This window comes from Papaver somniferum, unplaced genomic scaffold, assembly GCF_003573695.1.
Source record: "Papaver somniferum cultivar HN1 unplaced genomic scaffold, ASM357369v1 unplaced-scaffold_137, whole genome shotgun sequence".
NCBI lineage: Eukaryota > Viridiplantae > Streptophyta > Magnoliopsida > Ranunculales > Papaveraceae > Papaver > Papaver somniferum.
In genome coordinates this window covers 13,415,627-13,423,407 of record NW_020622934.1, presented here as the reverse complement: position 1 = coordinate 13,423,407, position 7,781 = coordinate 13,415,627, and positions in this window count along the sequence as shown.

Genomic DNA, 7,781 nt, shown 5'->3' with positions numbered 1-7,781 from the left:
GGGAATTGTCGCAAAAGCCAGACCGCCTGCGCTTGACTGAAGAATCTGGTCGGCTCGAGGATGATTCACTTTTGCTCGACATGATGAAAGAAATATGGATTCAACAAAAGAAACCTCTGTCTTGAACTGGAAAGGATGATACAGTTTCACCAACATATATACTGCAGAAACTCTAGAGAGAAACGGATGCTGAGCAAACGCGATGAGCCTACATGACAGCCGAAAAAATCAGCCTCAATGAAATCTCTCGTCGAAACCTTAATGAAGATAAAAAAAAACGGTCAAACATTCAAAGGAGGAATACGTTTCCTAGATCGGAAACTTGGAGTGGACGCGTACCTGGAATGTATTCTCCTTTCCACAAAGGCATTAACCATGCAATAAGACGGCCAAGCCAGCGCCAAAAATTCGCGCCAACCCAAGCCAACGGCGCCACAGCCAAGCCAGCGCCAACGGCTCCACGCCAAAGCCAGCATCATCTCCGCGGCCAAGCCAATCCAAGCCAGCAGCGTCACGTCCAAGCCACGCCAAGCCAATGCTAACCGATCCACGCCCTAGCCAGCACCAAAAGCTTGCATCCTCCCAGCGGTAGCTTCTCTGTTCGATATCCGATGCACATGCATCCTTCTCAGCGCCAACTTTTTCTCTCTTGACAAGTGTCATCCGCATCCCAAGCCAACTCCAACCGCGTCCTAACCAATGCCCTATCCAGCAGATCCATGAACCATTCCTCAACTAGTAGACAAAGATGCCGCACTGGTGCCGACATCCCATGGCCAAGACGAATTTATGCAAAAGCCGCCAACACAAGGATCACAGATTCCTCATGACTTCCACCAAAGGTTAGTTGAATTTCCTTGGCAATCTCTTCACGTCTTGATCTTTCGATTTTACTCTCGTCCGTCACCATCTCATGCTTACCCAGCAACTATGCCATTGTTACGTGCTAAGAAGGGGACTTAATGTTGATGGTGGTTTTTAGCTTAGGGTTAAAATCGTAAAACCTTACATCTGGCGTCACTCTACAAGGAAACGGTGTTGTAAGTGCTAACCTCTCCACCAGCATATTTATTGAGCCATTCAATATATTTACATGAAATTTATCCATACTGGCGAATGTAGCAACCATCCCAAACACTCTGTAAATTTCGGCACCTCGCCAATACAAGACTCACTGAGTACTTTCCTGTGCTATGTTTCCCGGCAGAACCCTTAATATCGGTATGGCATGACGGATTTGTGTTCACTCGCAGAGGAGTAGCATGAACCTCCAAGTATCAAAGTTAAGGCCATCGCACGAAATGCTCAGACGGAAAGCACACTGCATTCTGTAGATAAGGATTTTTATGGCAGCATACAAAATCCAGCTAATTATTTTCATAACTCATAAAAAACTCGTAAACCCGACTAATTTAAAAATTAGGGTTTCGCGCTTCGCGCAGTACACTAGACCCCGTTGGTCGAAAAACTATGCTTAGCCAAACTGGGCGATTAAATCCGCCACATCGCACTAGAAGTGTGGCCACGCCCTAGCTTGTCGGCCCTTTTTCCCTCGACCAATCAGGTCGCTTTATTACGCCACATGGCACTGAAAGTGTGGCCACGCCTTAGCCTAGCCGTCCCTCTTACATTAACCGATCAGGTTACTTTAAACTCGCCACAGTGTTGAAAAGAAGGAAATCGCGCCAGATGGCCGTAAAGACAATTGGCTTTCCAAAAACACACCAGCATGCCAAGCAGCATGCCAAAATGCCAAACGCACATACTAGGCACACATGCCAGATGCACATGCGCCAAGCATGGCCACTCACCCCATCCGACGTGCCATATAGATTAATTACGGTTTTGACAAGCCTTGTAGGTTGGAAACCTACAATAATATACTGTAATTGCACAACGTCTAACTAGTAAACAATGGCAAGTACAGGTCGTTCCCACGAGGAGTGTGAAATACTCTACCAACTAATACCAAAAATTAAGTAATCAACAAGATAATGTTTGAAGGATTTTTAGAAATTCGGAACAAAATGAAATGAGAAATAATTTAAAGATAAACAAAATGAGTGTGGGTTATTAGGGTTTTCGGTTTCCACCAATTAATTATGTAAACTCTACTATTCGTTAAAAATAAATTCCATGCATTTTCAAATATTGTTTCTCCGCTATGGTTTTCTTCGCTTCATGGATAGCGATTCTAAAGCATTACCTATCAATCCTAAAGCATATCACATCAAGGGATTTAACCAAAGCACGTCATATCAATTGAAAAGCATAAATAATCAATGAAATCACATGAACAATAAAATACCAAGCTATATGAAGAAAAACTACTAGTCATTCAAATCATTATTGAGCATATAAATATAGAGTTTACACAATTTATTGGTTTCTATCTAAACCCTAACATAACACTAGCTAGAAATGGCTTTCTCAAAAGCCATAAACATATCAAAATTAAACTCTAGCTAGTGAAAAATGAAGAATCGAAAACAAAACTTCAAAACCCTTCCTTTGTTGCGGCACTGTGGCCGAGTGCCCCCATTTTCATTTATTCGACACCCTTCTTATACACCTTCCCTTTCTTTTATTTCATTAAACAAAGTATCAAAATAAATTATTCTATGAAACATTTGCACACAAGTTGATGTCGTCATCAGTATCTTTCCCCAAATAGTATTGCCACCTCGTTATTCCAATGAAATAATAAACTCTCCTTATTTCCAAAATCTCCCAAATGAAGAAAGAATTATTTTATTTCCAAAATAATCTCACGTGTAAATATTCCTCAATTAATTCTTCACATGGCAAATAAATTATCTTTTCCGGTGGAATATATTTCTAATAAAGTAAGAAAGATAAAATACTTCTCATTTTCAGTTTGCATGTGCCAACCCCATTTTGATTTCAATTCCTTTGTTGCGTTTGTGCCTCGCCTATGAAACAATTTTATGCTGCTGATATATATGGAGATACCAGGCCAGCTACATTTTGTCATTTTTTTCATTGTGGTTGCTGATATATGGAAATACCAGGGCAACCTCATTTCATCATTGTGGTTGCTGATATATGGAAATACCAGGTCAACCCCATTTCATAATTGTGGTTGCTGATACATGGAAATACCAGGCCAACCCGGCTGCTGATACATGGAAATACCAGTCCAGCATAATAAGTGCTGCTGATATATAGAAATACCATGCCAGCATAATTGATCATTGTGGTTGCTGATACATGGAAATACCAGGCCAACCACATTTCATCATTGTGGTTGCTGATATATGGAAGTACCAGACCAACCACATTTCATCATTGTGGTTGCTGATATATGGAAGTACCAGGCCAACCACATTTTTTTCCATTTTCGTCGCAAACACCATTAAGTCTCACATTTTGCTGTTTATTCGTTGGATGATCAGATTCACTTGTACTTTCTACAAAAGCACTAAAATAGTATTAGTAACTAAAATATTGTATCATAGCTAATATAAATATGGGTATAAAATGTAGCATATACATGCTTATCAAAGCCAAACCCTAATTTAGGCAAGATTTCCACACCAACGTGCCAAAATTTCAGTGGCTATGGCTACGCGCGCAACCGTGCTAAAGGCATGCACGAGCCACGCTGCCAAACCCTAGCCTTGGCCACGACGCCAAGCCCTAACCTTGGCCATACTGCCAAGCCTTAACTTTAGTCACGGAGCCAAATCTTAACCTTGGACATGCTACAACACTACAGACGTGGCCATGCCATTGACATGCTGCTATGCCACGGCCACTGGCATGCCACCATGCCACAACTACTAGCATGTGATGAGTGCTAAAAAGTGCATATTTCTATATATTTTTCTTGGCATTTAACTCATCTTTTGTGCATTAATTCTACATTTTATCCCATATTCTGTATTTTCATTGTTTTCAAGAATAAATATTTTTCTTACTTAATTTTATATTTTTAGGTAATAAATAAAGTATGGATGAATTGCGGAGCGGAATAGAGCAGAAAAGTAGTGAAAATCCGGGAGGAGTTACGCAAGGAAGCCGCGAAGAACGTTGTGCACAAAACCAAGAGGCTAGGAATGGTCTTGAAGAAGAAGAATTGTCCTTAAAGAAGATATGGGCTTGGCATACCCAAGGTCCAAAACCCTTACTCAAACATATTTCCACTATCCAAGCCCGTCTCGGATTTCAGCCGTCATATCGAAGCATTTCATCATCCTACGGTCTCTCCATCATCGCACATCAAACTCCGAAGCCCCCGCTTTACATCGCAACGCCCATCTCCATCTTGGGTCGTCCGTTTTGCTACATCTAGGGCTGAACATGGTGTCGGTTAACCGTTGGAAACCGACCAAACCAAACCAATAAGCAAGAAACCGAACCAAACCATTTAGATTTGGATTGGTTTGGTAAAAAAAGTTGAAAAACCGAAATTACTGGTTTGGTTTTGGTTTGACCTGAAAACCGAACCAAAAACCATTGGGGAACCGATTAATTTTTAAACTTAGTTTCTACTGTCGATTTAAAAGTATTAGATTCTACCCATTGATTTAGAGGATAAATAGAAACCCTAAATCTAATATTTCATTATGATACTTTCCCTCTTTCTCTTTCTCCTTCTCTCAGCCGCCTCCCTTCTCCACCCCTAACAACAGCTGATGGTACTCGACTTTTTTCTTCCCGTCTTCCTTCTTTTTTATTTGTCAATAACTAAATTAAGATATATTATATATCTTCTTTTGATCTCTAGAATTAGAGTAAGCTTACACTATTCTTGATTTTTTTTGTCTGTATATTTGTGTAAACCAATACTATCGGCAACTACGATTTTTTTATTTGTAAATTTGTGTATTTTTTTTTTTGGTTTGACATAATTATTGGTTAACCAAAAACCACTGGGACAAACCGAAACCAACTGGAACCATTTGGAAACCGAACCAATGGTTAATGGATTGGTTTGGTTTAGATTTTTAGAAACCAATAATATTGGTTTCGGTTTTGGTTTGGCTAGAAACCGAACCAAAACCGACCATGAACAGCCCTAGCTACATCCCTTCATCCGACGGTCTCTCCACGCTTACCTCCGTATCGCCGTTGGATCCACCTACCATCTTCCCATCCATCGCTCCTTGTCGCAGATCATCAAACCTCTCTGAACCCGCCTAACACCCAAGTATCGAACACCCTATACCCCTAGCCAAACGCCCCCTAACCCTAACTCTATCGACTTCTTCTTTCTTCTCCATATCTTCTTCCTTCCCCCGTCTGCAGAACCCGTACCACCACCATGTCCACCACCTTCTTCACCTGCTACAACCACCATGCAACCACCATACCATCATCACAACCACCTATATTACCTAAACCACCTAATACCCCTCTCTCTAGCCTTCTATTTCACTGATTTCTCACCATTCTTTTCTCTGAAACCCTAGGTGAGAAATCAGTCAAATAGGTGAGTCTAGAGTAGCAGTTGGCGCATGGGAATAGAGCAGGAAGATATTACAAGGCATGGGTCGACGTTAATTGGGATTGATTTCAGCGAATTAGGTGAGAATACCAAACCCTAATTTCAATTGTTTTGGGAATTTTTGAGGGAATTGTGTAAAACCCTAAATTGGGGGAATCGGGTATAAATAGAGGCTTTGGGGTGTTGTATTGGATATCTCTGGACTAGCCAGTGTATCCCCATGAGGGCTGGACTAGCCAGTTCCTCTTGGGTAGATTTTTCTTCCCTGTTTTGTATTTGTAGATTTAATTTTAATTTTCAATTTTAATTCCAAATTCAGTTTTAGTTTATCTTGTTTCAATTCAGTTTGTTTTATGTTTTAATTCACATTTCATTCTAGTTCACATGTTAGTTTGTAGTTCTCTGTTTAGTAAATGTTTTGTTTTTGTTGCTGTTATGTGAGCTCACATGTGTATGTGTATAGCTACGCTGAGATGATGCCTTAAGTCACTGTTAGTGGTGGAATGTTAGGTTATAATTCATGTAAATTGAGCTGATTGAGAAATGGAGGAATTTAGTGCTCAACTGTGCTTGTGATTGATTGTGCTGTCAAAAGACAGTCAATGCTAGGAGTAAACAGTTGAGCAAGCTTCTTCTCCTTCCATTCCATTTATGTATGCCCTGGAACATAGGCAGGCTTGAACCTTCACCTAGCTCCATTAGGGACAGGGATTTAACATAGAATTACACTATCTGGCTAGGTCACAAGGTGGATTCATAACCTAGTTGTGTTGTTTCTCTGTTTTGTATCTGTAATTTTGCTCTCCTGCCATTGCCCTTGGCTTAGGCCTTGGTTTATCTCTTTGTCATTCTTTATGCCATTGTCACCTTCACCATCATCATTGTTGTTTGCTGTTTGCTTATGCCATTGTAAATATCCATGTTTTACCTTGGCCTAGTGCCACTGCTACATTTAGTTTGCTCCACCTCCCCTACCATCTTCTTATTTCCCTGGCCTTGCTGCCAGTTCTGCTCAGTTGCCCTGCAACCCTGCCTGCTTACCTTCCTCCCCTGCTGCTGCTTCTTCTCCAGCCCAGCCTTGTCTGCTGCTGCTGTGCACTGCTTCTGATGCTGCCGAAGCCACCACTGCTGCTGCTCCAGGTCCAGTTCAATTCTGGGCTACAAGTCCAGTCATTACAAAAGCCCACTGTATCTGTTTAGAAACCTAAGGCCCAACTCAGTTCAGTTCATTTCAAAGACTACTGAGGCCCAGATTCATTACAAAGCCCAGTTCAGTCTTGGGTTAATCTAGAAGCCCATTGACACTCAAAGCCCAGTGCACTTCAAAGGCCAAGCCTAGTGCACTTCAAGACCAACTGAGCCCAAGCTCAGTTCACTTCATTGTCAAACAAGCCTATAATCCAAAGGTACCCAAATCCCAAAAGGCTTCATAGTTAACCAACAACAATTTAGGAGCCCAAAATAGCTAGAAACTCCAAACACTCCCAGTCTCTGTGGATCGACCCGTACTTGCACGAGCTACAACTGACGACCGTGCACTTGCGGTATTACTGTAGGCCCGTTTCATTTCGCTTCAATTTTATACGCTTTCCCGGGCTTACCAAGTTTTTGGCGCCGCTGCCGGGGACTCGGGTTTGTTTCTCTAGTAGTTTTATTAGCTATTTTTGCATTTCACTGCATAGCATTTGCATCTGCATCTGCTTCACTTCATTTGCTGTTGGACCTGCTGTTCTGAACCAGTTTTTCCTCTGCTGGGACGCCACCAAGGAAAAGAACCAAAGCCCAACTGGGTTTTTGCAACAATATCAGAGCAGCTGGGCTGTGCTTAAAAGGTAACCCATTTAAGAGAACCCGAATTGTGGGCTTCCAATTTTTAATTGTGGGCTTGTAAAAATTAACCCAATTTTTGGGCTTTTTATTTTCTGTTGGGTTTGTAATTAATTATATTTGGGATTGTATTTAATTTTTGTGGGCTTGTTTAAATTCTTTCATTGGACTTGTATTTTGGACTCTGGGTTTAAACCCATCTGAGCTTGTAACCGATTGTGGGCTTGTTTCCACTCAAGAGTGGACCTCGAAACCAAAGTTTTAAAACAAACGTCGGGCCTTAACCAACTGGGCCAAATTAAACTTTCAAAATTAAAACTTAGTGTTTCGTGGGCCGCAGCCTTCCTCCCATTCCATTAGAGGACCAACAATGGGCTTGCTCCCAATTTCAAAAACCAAAACTTTTCCTCATCCCATAAAAAAACCAAATTTCTTTTCCAAACTTCCCAAGAAACACAAAGCTCTTTGCTCCCTTTAAAAAAAA